Source organism: Neomonachus schauinslandi, chromosome 1 (assembly GCF_002201575.2).
Source record: "Neomonachus schauinslandi chromosome 1, ASM220157v2, whole genome shotgun sequence".
NCBI classification, from domain to species: Eukaryota; Metazoa; Chordata; class Mammalia; order Carnivora; family Phocidae; genus Neomonachus; species Neomonachus schauinslandi.
The window spans coordinates 214,632,080-214,647,500 of NC_058403.1; the positions used below are offsets into that span (position 1 = coordinate 214,632,080).

The 15,421-nt window shown below is 49.1% G+C and overlaps 2 pseudogenes; both read left to right on the forward strand.

Annotated features, from left to right (window-relative positions):
• The first annotated feature begins 2,845 nt into the window (after window positions 1-2,845).
• Window positions 2,846-4,170, forward strand: LOC123325998 (annotated as a pseudogene).
• Window positions 4,171-10,820: 6,650 nt separating this feature from the next.
• LOC110594107 lies at window positions 10,821-12,221 on the forward strand (annotated as a pseudogene).
• Window positions 12,222-15,421: the final 3,200 nt, after the last annotated feature.

Here is a 15,421-nt window from a genome sequence, read left to right on the forward strand (position 1 = left end):
TCCCAGGAGTAAACGCAATGTCATTGTGATGGCTTTCCCCCTTTATTATATATTGCTGGATTCAACTTGCTAATATTTAGCTTGAGATTTCTGTGTCTGTATTCATGTAATAGAGGCCTCTAGTTTTCTTTTCTTGTCTAGTTTCTTTTAAGTTTTAATTTAAATTTCAGTTAGTTAACATACAGCATAATATTAGTTTCAGGTGTATGATGTCCTGACTGAACAATTCCATACAACACCTGGTGCTCATCACAACAAGTGCACTACTTAATCCCCATCACCTATTTAACCCATCCCCCACCCACTGCCCCTCTGGTAATCATTAGTTTGTTCTCTATAGTTAACAGTCTATTTCTTGGGGCGCCTGGGTGGCTCAGTCGTTAAGCATCTGCCTTCCGCTCAGGTCATGATCCCAGGGTCCTAGGATCGAGGCCCGCATCGGGCTCCCTGCTCAGCAGAAAGCCTGCTTCTCCCTCTCCCACTCCCCCTGCTTGTGTTCCCTCTCTCACTGGGTCTCTCTCTGTCAAATAAATTAACTAAAAATCTTTAAAAAAAACCCAACAGTCTGTTTTTGGTTTGCCTCTCTCTCTCTCTTTTTTCTCTTTGCTCATTTGTTTTATTTCTTAAATTCCACATATGAGTGAAATCGTATGGTATTTATCTTTCTCTGACTTGTTTCGCTTAACATAATACTCTACCTCCATCCATGTCCTTGCAAATGGCAAGATTATGTTCTTTTTTATGGCTGAGTAATATTCCGTTATATATATATGACATCTTCTTTATGCATTCAGCAGTTGATGGACACTTGGGCCGTTTCCGTAATTTGGCTATTGTAGATAACGCTATCTACAGTGGCATACAGGTTTTATGTGAAAATAATTTTTCATTTCTCTGGGATAAATTCCCAGGAGTGCTACTGCTGAATTATGTGGTAATTGTATGTGAAGTATTTTTTGAAGAAACTGCCAAACTCATTTACAGGAGTGATTGTAAGATTTTACAGTACAACTAGATGCATAAGAGTGGTAAGTTTTCTGCCAACATTTGGTGTGGTCACTTGTAAAATTGTAGCTCTCCTGATTGGTGGATAGTTGTAATAATAAATCTGACTCTTTTTTTTTTTTTTTACGTTTGCTGTCAGCTTTCAGGCTTCCCTCCTCATTCTTCCCCCTGTGCCTCAACTCTGGGCAAAGTGATAAGAAATCCCAAGTTCTCCCTCCTTTGGCACCATTAGGGGATTCAAAGCATGCAACCCCCTGCTGGCACGTATCCACCTGATATCACCCCAGCCACACCCCTAACCATAACAATAATAAAAAAGAAATCAGGCCAATTTCCTTTACATTCATTCATTTCTTAGCCGTGTTCGGATCATCTCTGGAGACTTGTCCTGCTCTCCCCAGAGCCTTTTCTTACCTCTTGGTCTGTCTGTGGCATCTCCAGTCTTGACCAGTGATTTCAGGAAATACTCAAATGGAGGGATAAGGGGGTCATGGGACACATAGGTAGGCAGTATAAGACACATGTCAGTCAGTGTAAGTGAACTGAATATGGAGTGAGGTTATGGTAATTCCAAGTTTTCCAGTTCTAGCAGATCACTGGGTGCACTTGCTGGAGGTAAGAGATTTAGAATATGATGGAGGTAATCTATAAGTTGGCTGTTGGTTTTGATATTATGCATTTGACCATGTATACCTTAATGTTTATTTTTCTTTCATTTTTTTTTAAAGATTTTATTTATTTATTTGACAGAGAGAGACACAGCGAGAGAGGGAACACAAGCAGGGGGAGTGGGGGAGGGAGAAGCAGGCTCCCGCCGAGCAGGGAGCCCGATTTAATGTTTCTTAAAGTAGTCAACCTCACAGCAAACGTAACAAAATATAATTGGTGAAATAGGTTTTGTTTAGCAGAATCTGTGTGACATATTTATATATGCTACAATAATACAATTTGTAAAAATGAGCTGTGTAATACAATAAGCTTTGGGAAGGATATCATTGCACAGATGCTACTGGCATTCAATGTGCATAGAAAGACAGGGATATTAAAATATATCTATTGGGAATTAAAGTTTTTGAAATAAAAGTGTCTCATAATATATAAAAATAGTCTTCGGAATTGGCCAAATAGTCTCTCATTGGTGGGCTGTTGTTGCCTGGGCGGGAGGAGACCACCTTCCTCCTGCTGGGATAGTAAAGGAGTAGCTAAAGTAGCATTAAGTTGTAAGAGACGTCTCCCCCTGTTGGGTCTGTAACTGATGTAGAATGGTAGGGTGTTTGGCCCCCTGACTTCATTTTCAACAAAGTTTACTTTTATTAATTTTCACAGGACACATGATATTCTCAGTCTTCATAAACATCGCATTCTGTTCCTTAACAGTTCTTTCTTTTTAAAATTATTTTTTAAAAGATCTTATTTATTTATTTGGGAGAGGGAGAATGAGAGAAAGAGCACAAGCAGGGGGAGCGGCAGGTAGAGGGAGAAGCAGACTCCCCGATGAGCAGGGAGCCCGATGCGGGGCTCCATCCCAGGTTCCTGAGATCATGACCTGAGCCGCAGGCAGATGCTTAATGACTGAGCCAGCCAGGCGCTCCCCCCCACCAACTTCTTTTTAAACAAAGTTTACTTTTATTAATTTTCACAGAACACATGATATTCTCAGTCTTCATAACCATTGCCTTCTGTTCCTTAACAATTCTGTTCTTTAGGAATCTCGATGATCCCTTGGTCTGGTATAGCCGTATATTTGCTGATTCTGCAGGGAGACTCCCTGAAACTTGATAACTTACTCTTCAGTCTCAATTACCTTTAATATTTACATTCATAATCAAATTATTTGTTTATAGGATGTACTGGACTCGGTTTGAAGATCTAAGAGAGACTGAAAGACAATGATTTCCAGTGACATAATTTTTGGGATCTTCTTTATCTTTCTAACCTGTATTGGTTTCATGGGGAATTCTTTGTTATTTACATTATATATGTACACCTTCTTAATTCATCCTCACAAGAAGAAGCCTGTAGATGTGATTCTTGCCCTCTTAACTTTGGCTAATGCCCTGATACTCATATTCAGAGGGATTCCAAATATAATGTCATCCTTGGGAATTAGGCTGGAGATGGGCAATACTGGATGTGGAATAGTGATCTATATTCAGAGAGTTACCTGGAGTATTTCTCTGCATAACTGCCCTCCGGAGTACATTTCAGGCAGTGACTATTACTCCAAAGTAATCCTAAATGGGCCTGTCTCAAACACAGAATCTCTGCATTCATTCAACCCTCTTTACTTTGCTTCTGGATGATCCACATGGCCCTCTATTCTGTGGTCATTTTACAAACTGTGGCCAACAGGAATACCACTGGTGATGGACTTGGGTGTTACAGTGCTTATTGTAAAAACAAGGCATTTGAGGGGCGCCTGGGTGGCTCAGTCGTTAAGCGTCTGCCTTCGGCTCAGGTTATGATCCCAGGGTTCCTGGATCGAGCCCCGCATCGGGCTCCCTGCTCAGCGGGAAGCCTGCTTCTCCCTCTCCCACTCCCCCTGCTTGTGTTCCCTCTCTCGCTGTGTCTCTCTCTGTCAAATAAATAAATAAAATCTTAAAAAAAAATAACAAAACAAAAAACAAGGCATTTGATAGCCAGATAGCGCCAATATTTCTAAGTTAGTATTCATTCAAGATTTGTTCTTTCTCTTCCTGATGACATGTAATAGTATCTACATGGTGAATATCCTTTACGGACACCACAAAACAGCTCAGAATGCTCACAGTGCCATCCAGGTTTCATCACGCTCTCTTGAAAACAAAGCTACCCATGTTAGCTATTCTCATACTAGTGAGCTGTTTTGTCTTCTTTTCTGGACTGACACCTTTCTTAGTGTTTATTTATTTTATACAAGTAAGAAAAAGCAGCAACTGGAGAAATTTAGTAACTTTTTTTCATCATGTTACCCAACCATCTGTTCTTTCCTTCTAATTAAAAATGAAAATAGAATTTCCAGAATAAATTTCATGAAAACAAGAATCAGAATTTTCTCTTCTTAAAGAAAATTCACTGCTCATAGGAACACTTCTTAGCATTCTGCTACACCAAGGAGTCATTTTTTTTTTAAGATTTTATTTATTTATTTGAGAGAAAGAATGAGAGAGAGAGCATGAGAGGGGTGAGGGTCAGAGGGAGAAGCAGACTCCCCGCTGAGCAGGTAGCCCGATGCGGGACTCGATCCCGGGACTCCAGGATCATGACCTGAGCCAAAGGCAGTCGCTTAACCAACTGAGCCACCCAGGCGCCCACCAAGGAGTCATTTGTATGAATATAGATAATACGCTTATCAACGACATGAGTTATATTTATAGTCTCCATTGAACTAACAATCCAAAGAGCTATAATCAAGTTATTGTCAATTTATGAAACATTTTTGACATTAAATGTAAGGTTTAGATGATGATGTCATGTATATGTTTTAAAATTTTATAAAGTAATAACACATATGTAATGTAGAATGTTTTGTAACATAGGAAACAGTATTTGTCATATAATTACAGAAATCATAAACCCCCCCAAAGGATAGTGGTTACTTTTGGTGTAAGGTAACCCTAACCCTAAGCGATGTGATGAAATATGTGTGTTTATTAAATTGTGCTCTATACTTTTTTATGTCAGAATTATGTCATACTGAGTTTCTAAAAATAAACAGAATTATTAATATTTGAAAATAAATTCAGAAATCAAATTTGCAATAATTTTTTTACCTACATTTAGATAAAGAAGGAACACTAAAAAATAAACAAGATCTCAAAACACCTAGGAGATTATTGTCCTGAGAACTGTTGAACATATCGGTGACTTGAGGTTTGAATTGAGGATTGAAAGAAGAAGGGGGCATAAGGTCCACACCCAAGAACTAGGTATCTCCCACGAGCAGAGAAAATAAGACTGCTTGTCACAATTACACGTTATTACAAAGGGCTACATGCTCAGCTTATGCCATAGTAGAATAGTGCAGATCAGATGGTTCTGGTACATGGTTAGGTAATAAGGTGTCGAGTCAGGTTTGGGCTTAGGGTCAGGGTCTGGGGTTAGGGGTTTGGGGTCAGGGTCAGGGTTAAGTTTAAACATAACTGGTCCTCTTCCCTTCCTCCATCTCCCTGGGCCTCCAGGGTGGACAGGACTTGCCCGGGGTTGCACATGAGTCCAGGATTGAGCTGAAGCATTGGTTTTCTGCCTTCAGTCCTGGGCTCTAATAGAAGAGTGAAATGTCTCCCTGGTCACCGACTGTTTCAAATCCAACCCAACCCCAGTCAAGGGTTGTGGAGGGTGTCGGAGGTCATGTATTGTTCTTTCCACTTTCCCACCAGGGAAGAGTGCTGCTGGCTCCATTCTGCCTGGGCAGCTCCAGGTGCCAGCACAGCCCTGACCTGTGAGGGCACTCAGTAGACACACGTGGATTTATACAGGACCAGGTGCAGGGGCCCAGCAGTCCCCATGCGCACCCTTCTTGCAGACTGGTGGGGCCTTCCTGGCACCGTTCACTTGGAGGCACCGCAGTTTGCTTATGGATTCATCTATTGAAGGACACCCTGATTTCTTCAATTTTTTAGCTATGATGAATAGAGCTACTGTGCATCATTGCATGCTAGTTTTTGTGTGGAAACAGTGTGTATCCCCAGCATGAAGAAGTGTTCCTGTCATTCCTCACCCTTCAGCAACTGGTATCCTCATTTTCTGGACTTTAGCATTTCTAATCGGTGGGCTGCACTAACTCACTTTTGTTTAAATTGGTAACTTCCTAATGATAGAGGATGTAGAGTGTATTTTTGTATGCTTATTTATTATCTGTACATCATTTTGGCCAGGTGTCTGTTCAGATATTTGCCCGTTGTTAATTAGGTTATTTGTGTTCTTACTGTTGAGTTCTGAGAGTTTTTTGTCTAGTTTGAATACAGATCCTTTATCAGATGTGTGTGTTGCAAATATTTTCTCACAGTTTGTGGATTGTCTTTTAGTTCTCCGAGCAAGGTCTTTCACAGAGTAGAAGTTTTAACTATAAAGTTCACATTATCAATTTGTTTCTTTTCTGGATCGGTGTTTGGTGTTGTGTGTTAACACTCATTAGCAAACTCAAGGTCATGTAGATTTTCTTTTATGTTTTCTTTTTGATATTTTGATAGTTGTGTTTCTTAAATTTTTGTACAATTTTGAGTGAATTTTGGTGGAAGTTGTAAAGGTTTTGTCTACATTTCATTTCATATCTTATGGTTTCCAATTCATGGTTCCTTAATTATTCCTGGAGAAACCGGGATAATGTAGTCCATTTCAGTTAGAAATTTCCAAGGTTTTATTGGGTTCAGCTGGATCTGAGAAGGGGCCAGGTGCGTCCAGGGAACTGAGTGCCCCGCATCCTGCACTGCCTCCTGCACTGCCTGCGCCGCCCGCAGGGGGCGCCCGAGCTCAGCTCCCTGACCCGGGCAGGGCATGCGCGCTCAGCCTGCCTTGTCTGCCTGCAGTAACTGGAGCCGCCCCCAGTGTGGACGGTCCGAGAGAATATGGGGCCGCGACCACGCCACAGGACCCCGGCCTCCTCAGTACGCTCTGTGGACATTACCCGAGGACGTGGGGCCGCGGCCACGCCGACAGGACCCGCTGCGGAGAACTGGGGAGGGCGTGGGGCCGCGGCCACGCCGACAGGAGCCGCTGCGGAGAACTGGGCAGGACGTGGGGCCGCGGCCACCCTGACGGGACGCGCTTGGAGGACGTAGGTCCTTATCCACACCGACAGGACCCCGGCCTCCTCAGGGCCGCACGTGGGAGAAGGTGAGAAGTCGCCTGAGCCGGGACTGCTGAGGGGCTCCGTGCTCACGGGATCCCGGGGAGAAAGGGCGCGCGCTGTGTAGACCGTGGGGTTCCCGGGGGCGCTTGCGCGGGCTGTCGGGTCTCCCCTTTCTGGGCTCGGATCCGCTCTGCGGGTCCCGGCGTCCGAGTTTATGCGCGCCCGGATTCGGTTCCTGGGGCTCCTCCGGCAGGCTGCGGTCGGGGGGCGGCCGCCCCCCCGCGGTGCTCGTGCTCCCCCGGCCTCGGCCCTGCGGGCTCCTCCCCGCGTGCACACCCGCTTCGGGGCTGTTGGTTCGGTCCTGGAGGCTCGCTAGCGCCGGCGCGGACTCTGCAGACGGCTTTGGGCAGAGTAGGGATTTTCACAGTGTCGGTTCTGCCCTGCGCGCGGGGTGTCTTCCCGTCTCCGTGTGTCTCCCTCGATGGCTGTCTTCAGTGTCTCACGGGTGTCAGAGAACAGGTCTGTCACCTGGTCAGTATTTCGTGGGGAAGGTGCGGGAAGTCGGGAGGGTTGTTTTGAAGGAAAGTCCGGAGAAAAGCAGGGCTTCAGGTGATGGAGGGTTGTCACCTGCTGAGCTGCAGGGGTGGTGGGTTTCTTGGAGGAGGTGAACCTACATCTTCCCCTCTGGGGCCTGTAACTGATGAGTCTCTCCTGCGGGGGGTTCTATTCCTGGGTCCCTAACTGACAGTTGTTCCTGTAAGGGACCCTGAGTGGCAGGCTCCCCCCTCCAGCCTCCCCTTCTGGCGTCCCCAGTCCACTTTCCTGAGGCTTCCCGTCATGCATTTTCACCGTTCTAACCAGTTTCTGGTGGAGCACTGTGGAAAATTGGAAATCCAAGTCCCACTGCTTCTACTGCGCCCAAGACACAGGGGCCACCGACCTAATCCTCCCACGAGTGTCTTGCTACCATGTGGCCTCCTTCAAGGGCCAGTGGCCTCTCTACAGTGGGTGAACTGGATCTGGGAGGGCTTGGCCTCCGTCACAAAGTTTGATGTCGTCTCTGCTTCTGTGACCTGGTGCTGACATGGTTGTTTGGAAGAGTAATTTATTCTGCGGTGATTTCAAAGTGCAGTAAACCTGGAACTGGAGGGTATTATGCTGAGCAAAGTAAGTCAATCAGACATATATCATATGACCTCACTGATATGAGGAATTCTTAATCTCACAACTCCCTTTGTTTTAAGGCTGAATCATGTTCCATTGTGTATCTACCACATTGTGTTTATCCATTCATCTGTCAGTGGACACTTGGGTTGCTTCCTCCTTTTAGCTGTTTTGAAAAATGCTGTTCTGAATAAGGGCACATGAATATCACTCAAGTCTTTTCTTTCGATTCTTTCGGGTATATATGTTGAAGCGGAATTCTGTATTAACTTTTTTGAAGAGCCACCATATTGTTTTCCACAGATGCACCATTTTCCTTTATTCCTTTATATGGTACAACAATATTGCCATTTATGGATCTACCCCATTTTGTGTATCCGTTCATTTGTTGATGGACACCTGGTTTTGGTTATTGTGAAAAATGCTGCTTTGAATATTTGTGTACATGTTGTTGGTTTTCTTTGAATGACTGTGTTCAGTTCTTTGGGGGTATATATCCAGGAGTAGAATGGTTGAACTGTGTGACAATTCTATTTTTGTCTTTTTGAGGAAATGGAAGGTGTTTTACACATAGACTGCACCACCATTGTACATTTCCCAAGCAAGGTTAAAGGTTCCAGTTTTTCAACATCCTTACCAACACTTGTTATTTTCAGTTTTCTTGATTATAGTGATTCTAGTGTAAAAGGGTATGTCACTGCAGTTTAAATCTGCATTGCATAATGCCTAATCATATTTAACATGTTTTCATGTGTTTTGATCATTTTTAATGTCTTTTCTGGAGAAGGGTCTATCCAAGTCCCTTATCCAGTTAAAAAATTTTTTGTCCTTTGTTGATGAGTTGTAGTAGCACATTATATATTCTGGATAGTAAACTCTTGCCAGTTAAATAATTTGCAATATTTTTCTTCCATTCTGTGGGCTGTCTTTTTGATGCACAAAGGTTTCTAATTGCGAGGAAATTAAATTTCTCTATGTTTTCTTTCCTCGCTTGTGATTTGGTGTCATATCTAAGAGCATTGCTAAATCCAAGGTCATGAAGATTTATTCCCATTTATTTCTTCTAGAGTTTATAATTTTACCTCTTACATTTAAGCCTTTAACTTACTTTGAGTTAATGTTTATATGTGGTGTGAGGTAAGGGTCCATTTTCATTCCTCTGCACATGGATAACCAATTGTTTAGCACCCTTGGTTGAAAAGACTATTCTCTCCTCAATGTAACATTGTCTACCCTTGTCAAAATTCAATTGACCATAGACGAAGGGGTTTATTTGTGGGCTATCAATTAAATCCCACTGATCTGTGTGCATACCTTTATGACAATATCACAGTGTTTTATTTACTGTTGCTTTTTTTTTATTATGTTCAATTAGCCAACATATAGTAATCATTAGTTTTTGATGTAGTGTTCAACGATTCATCAGTTGTGTATAACACCCAGTGCTCATCACCACTCGTGCCCTTCTTAATACCCATCACCCGGTTACCGCATCTCCCCACCCCCCTGCCTTCTGTAACCCTCAGTTTGCTTCCTGGAGTCCAGAGTCTCTCATGGTTTATCTCCCTCTCTGATTTCTTCCCATTCAGTTTTCCCTCCCTTCCCCTGTGGTATAAGTGAAATCATATGATAATTGTCTTTCTCTGCTTGACTTATTTCACTTAGCATAATATTTACTGTTGCTTTGTATTAATATTTGAAATCAGAAAGTATGAGCTTCAAGCTTTGTTTTTTTTTTTTTTAAAGATTTTATTTATTTATTTGAGAGAGAGAGTGAGAGAGAGAGCACAAGAGGGGGGAGCAGGAGAGGGAGAAGCAGACTCCCTGCTGAGCAGGTAGCCCGATGCGGGACTCGATCCCGGGACTCCAGGATCATGACCTGAGCCGAAGGCAGTCGCTTAACCAACTGAGCCACCCAGGCGCCCTCAAGCTTTGGTTTTATTTTTCAAGATTGTTTCGGCTATCTTGTGGTACCTGATTTTCCATACGACCTTAGGATTAGCTTATGTGTACCAGAGGCCTCTGTGTGTTTTCCTGGGAACAACATTGAATCTGCACATTGCATTGTGTACTGTTGCCGCCTTATCAATGGTACGTCTTTTCCTCACCATGGGGTGTCTTCACAGTTATTTAGGTTTTCTTTAATTTCAATCAGTAATGTTTTGTAATTTTCAGTGTACAAGACTTGCACCTTAATTACATTTATTCCTAGGTATTTTGTCAATGTTGATGTTACCAAAAGTGGAATTGTTTTCTTAAATTCCTTTTTGGATGATTCATTGCTAATGTATACAGATAAGAGAGATTTTGTGTATTAATATTTTGCCCTATAAGTTTGTTGAATTAGGTGACTAGCTGTAATAATTTTTTGGTTAGGGTTAGGGTTATGGTTGGGTTAGGGTTAGGTTAGGTTTTAGGGTTAGGGTCTCCCTATCCTCCAGCGCGTAGAGCCCATTCTCCTCCAGTAATGAGAATGATCTTTTCGGAACATAACCTGTGAACCTCTCTGTGATCTGCTCCCCACCTGCCCATCTTCTCCAGTCTCACCTCTCCCACTGCAGCTCTCCGCCCCCCACCCCCACCCCCATGGGCCACCCAGTTCGTCTCACTTGTGCCTCAGGCCTGACTCCAAGCCTTTGCATGTTCTCTGCCAGGATCACTGTTCTCTCCCCTCTGCTTCATGTCTGGCTTCTCCCCCATTGGCTGGGCCTGGACTTGCCCCCTGAGGGGGTGTTTACTTGTCTCCTATTTAAGTGTAGGGCCTGCCTTCCCTGTGTGAGCGATTTACTAAACTGCCAGGTATGAGGCAGGCACAGGGAAGTAGCCCTAGTGCCTGAGCAAAAAAGTCAGTCTCAGAGGGGCTCACCACACTTGCCTGACAATGGGGGAGCTGCTTTCCTCATGGTGGGGAGCAGGTAGTCCCCTCAATGGGGGACCAGCCATGTGAAGTTAGGGAGGCCCCACAGGCAGACTCGCTCAGGACAGGCCTGCCCCCATGAAGAAGGTGCACACGTCCACGGCCCCCAGCTCTGGGGTCCTGCCGCCAGCCTGCTCCTGCCCTGTCCCCTGTCCCTGTAGCTACATGGGCTTCCTGGAGCTGTTCTTGCAGATGGCGGAGAAACACTTCATGGTGGACACAGGGTCACCTACTATGTCTTCACCAGCCAGCCAGCTGCCGGGCCCCGTGTGCCGCTCCGGGAGGGCCAGAGGGTGGTGGTCCTCATGGTGGACACAGGGTCACCTACTACGTCTTTACTGACCAGCTGGCTGCCGGGCCCTGTGTGCCCCTCTGGGAGGGCCAGAGGGTGGTTGTCCTCGAGGTCCCCAGCGCCCCGCGCTGGCAGGATGTGTCCATGTGGTGCATGGTGATGATCAGCTGCTTCTGCGGGCAGCGCTTCCCCCATGAGGTGGTTGACCTGGTGTGCGTGCATGTGGGCATGAAGTTCGGCAACCGCATGAGCATGGCGATCCCATCCCCCCTCTTCAGCACCCTGCACCCCGGTTTCTACCGGGCGGCCCGTGAGGACTTCAGCTATGAGCGCCGGCTGCCTTCCCAGGCCCACATCCCCAGGGACCAGGGTGACTTTTACTATATGGGGGCCCTTTTTGGGGGCTCAGTGGTGGAGGTTCACTGACTGACTTCAGCCTGTCACTGGGTGATGGTGGTCGACCAGGCCAATGGGATCAAGGTCTTGTGGCCCGACGAGAGCGACCTGAACAGGTACCTGCTGGACCACATGCCCACCAAGGTATTGGAGGGCCTGTGGGACCCGCAGATACTGGGCTGCGCCCGTCATGAAGAAGCTGAGATTTGGACAGTGCCCAGGAATCACCAGGACACCCGGAACTCATGAGGGGCTGTCCCCGGAGGGCCTGTGGGACCCGCAGATGCTGGGCTGCGCCCGTCATGAAGAAGCTGAGATTTGGACAGTGCCCAGGAATCACCAGGACACCCGGAACTCATGAGGGGCTGTCCCCGGAGGGCCTGTGGGACCCGCAGATGCTGGGCTGGCCCTGGGTCATGAAGAAGCTGAGATTTGGACAGTGCCCAGGAATCACCAGGACACCCGGAACTCATGAGGGGCTGTCCCCGGAGGGCCTGTGGGCCCTGCAGCTGCTGGGCTGGCCCTGGGTCATGAAGAAGCTGAGATTCGTGGCTGTCCCAAAGAATCACCAGGACACCCGCAATGAATGCGGGGCTGCCCCCATCTCTATCAGGGGGTGTTGCTTGACTGGAGACATCAGAGCAGGTTCCTACTTCTGTCCCCTCGAGGGAGACTGAGGGAGCCCAGCACTGCCCGCTCGGGCATGTCCAGCACCCCCACTGCACCTGCTCACAGGAGGCCCACCTGGGGGCACAAGTTCCTCTCTGTGGTTGCCACATTTTGATCACTTCTGGGTCATTTGCAGCTGTGAACGGCTCCAGTTTTACATCAGATGTTTTTCTATGTCAATGCTGAGCAACCATCTTTAAAAAGAACAATTGCGGGAAAAGGTTTTCTCCCTGGTTCTAAACAGACACCGCCTGGTGGGGCTGGGAGCAGCCCTGTAGCAGCCATGGAGCCAGAACGGGTCCTGGCTCGGTCTTCCCTCCCAGTCCCTGCACCTCACCGTGGCCATGGGGCTCAGGGTCAGGGGTGCACCGAGCCACCTCTCAGGTCCCCAGTGCCCTGACCACCAGAGGCCTTGGCCGTGGCCGCTAGCTTGGCCTCCAGGAGCATGGAGCCCTCTGGGTTATATATGGTTCCTGCCTTGTTTTAAATGGCCATTTCTGTGCTGGTGTTCATGAAATATGGGCACTTGCTCCCTCTGGATGCGCATCCCCTTGGGATTCCTCAGTGCCCACCAGTGGGTTTGCACTTGTGCTCTCTCTCTGGACTGTGTGCCTGCACTGTGTCTTAGCAAGCATTTACTGAGTGCCTACTGTGAGCTCAGTCACCAACAAGGGGCAGAGCATGAGAGCGAGAAGTAAGATACAGGATCCCTGCTCCTGGGCCCTCTTGGGACTTGCGATGGCCCCGTCCTCCTGACTCACTACTTTCCTACTGTGGTATAATAGACATACAACTGATACCGTTGAGCACGTTTCAGGGTACAATTCAGTGGCAATAAGTACATTCACTGTTCTGCACCTGCCACCTCCATCCATCACCACAAGTTTGTCATCAACCCACGAGACCCTAACCCCCCATTTCCCCTCCCCAGCCCTGCACCCAGCAGCTCCTTCCACCTCTATGAATCGGAGTGCTCTCTGTCCCTCATGAGTGGGGTCCTCCCGTATTGGTCCTAGCTGCAGGCACTGCTGTCTGCTGATGCCCCCTCAGCCTGCCCGAGTGCACCTGCTGCAGGGGGAGCGCCTGCCCCCTCCTCTCTGCAGAGGGCTCTCTCCTGCACCAGGTGCGCCTCCTCTCCTGCCAGCCACTGCCAGCCTGCAGCCTGGGAGGGTGGCTTCCCCGAGTTCATCCAGCTGCTGGGGGAGCATCTGCCCTCTCCTCTCTGCCTGAGGGCTCTCTCGTGCACCAGGTGCCTCCTCCCCTGCCAGCCACTGCCAGCCTGCAGCCTGGGAGGGTGGCTACCCCTAGTTCCTCTAGCTGCTGGGGGAGCACCTGCCCTCTCCTCTCTGCCTGAGGGCTCTCTCATGCACCAGGTGCCTCCCCTGCCAGCCACTGCCAGCCTGCAGCCTGGGAGGGTGGCTACCCCGAGTTCCTCCAGCTGCTGGGGGAGCACCTGCCCCCTCCTCTCTGCCTGAGGCCTCTCTCCTTCACCAGGTGCACCTCCTCTCCTGCTAGTCCCTGCCAGCCTGCAGCCTGGGAGGGTGGCTACCCCGAGTTCCTCCAGCTGCTGGGGGAGTACCTGCCCCCTCCTCTCTGCCTGAGGCCTCTCTCCTGCACCAGGTGCACCTCCTCTCCTGCTAGTCCCTGCCAGCCTGCAGCCTGGGAGGGTGGCTACTCCGAGTTCCTCCAGCTGCTGGGGGAGCATCTGCCCTCTCCTCTCTGCCTGAGGGCTCTCTCGTGCACCAGGTGCCTCCTCCCCTGCCAGCCACTGCCAGCCTGCAGCCTGGGAGGGTGGCTACCCCGAGTTCCTCCAGCTGTTGGGGGAGCACCTGCCCCCTCCTCTCTGCAGAGGGCTCTCTCCTGCACCAGGTGCGCCTCCTCTCCTGCCAGTCACTGCCAGCCTGCAGCCTGGGAGGGTGGCTACCCCGAGTTCCTCCAGCTGCTAGGGGAGTACCTGCCCCCTCCTCTCTGCCTGAGGCCTCTCTCCTGCACCAGGTGCACCTCCTCTCCTGCTAGTCCCTGCCAGCCTGCAGCCTGGGAGGGTGGCTACCCTGAGTTCCTCCAGCTGCTGGGGGAGCATCTGCCCTGTCCTCTCTGCCTGAGGGCTCTCTCCTGCACCAGGTGCCTCCTCCCCTGCCAGCCACTGCCAGCCTGCAGCCTGGGAGGGTGGCTACCCCGAGTTCATCCAGCTGCTGGGGGAGCATCTGCCCTCTCCTCTGCCTGAGGGCTCTCTCGTGCACCAGGTGCCTCCTCCCCTGCCAGCCACTGCCAGCCTACAGCCTGGGAGGGTGGCTACCCCGAGTTCCTCCAGCTGCTGGGGGAGCACTTGCCCCCTCCTCTCTGCAGAGGGCTCTCCCCTGCACCAGGTGCTCCTCCTCTCCTGCCAGTCACTGCCAGCCTGCAGCCTGGGAGGGTGGCTACCCCGAGTTCATCCAGCTGCTGGGGGAACACCTGCCCTCTCCTCTCTGCCTGAAGGCTCTCTCCTGCACCATGTGCCTCCTCCCCTGCCAGTCACTGCCAGCCTGCAGCCTGGGAGCGTGGATACCCTGACAACCTCCAGCCCTGGGGACAGAGCCAGTGTGATGTGGTTTCCCAGCAGGTCTGAGCACTAGGCCCCCACATTGCTCACTCTCCTCCTGTGGGCTCACTGTGCCATGTCCTCCCTCAGGCTCCCTGGGCCCAAGTCCTCCTCTGCTCAGGGACCACTCTGGGCCCAGGCTCCACATGCTGGGACTGGGAGCAGATCGTCTGGACCTTCTGGATTCGCACTTCCGTGCCCGTGACATGGGCACAGGCCGGCCTCACAGACTGCTCAGACGAGACCCAGCACAGGAAGATGCAGGCCGCTGTAAGGGGAGATGCCAAGTGACCCCAGAGGGAGCGCACAGGCCTTGCAGAAGGCACTGGGCTCATGGGGCTCAGTGTGGGATGCGGGCGCCCAGCCAAGGGGCATGGGGAATCCTGGTGAGGGTGGCCCTGGCGGGGGGAGGGGGAAGCCACGGAAGGGTCCCAGAAGAGGCAGGAGACAAGGAATAGGACAGGACAGAGCTTCCCAAGGATGGAAGGATCAAAGGATCACAGAGACCCTTGGGAAAACTCGGAGGCCCTAGAGATGTTGGCTGAAATGCTGTCATTTGGTCAGAAAAGTTGTGTCACAACCACCCAGTTGACACTGGATGATTTACTCTTTGTTGGTTCTAGGAATCAG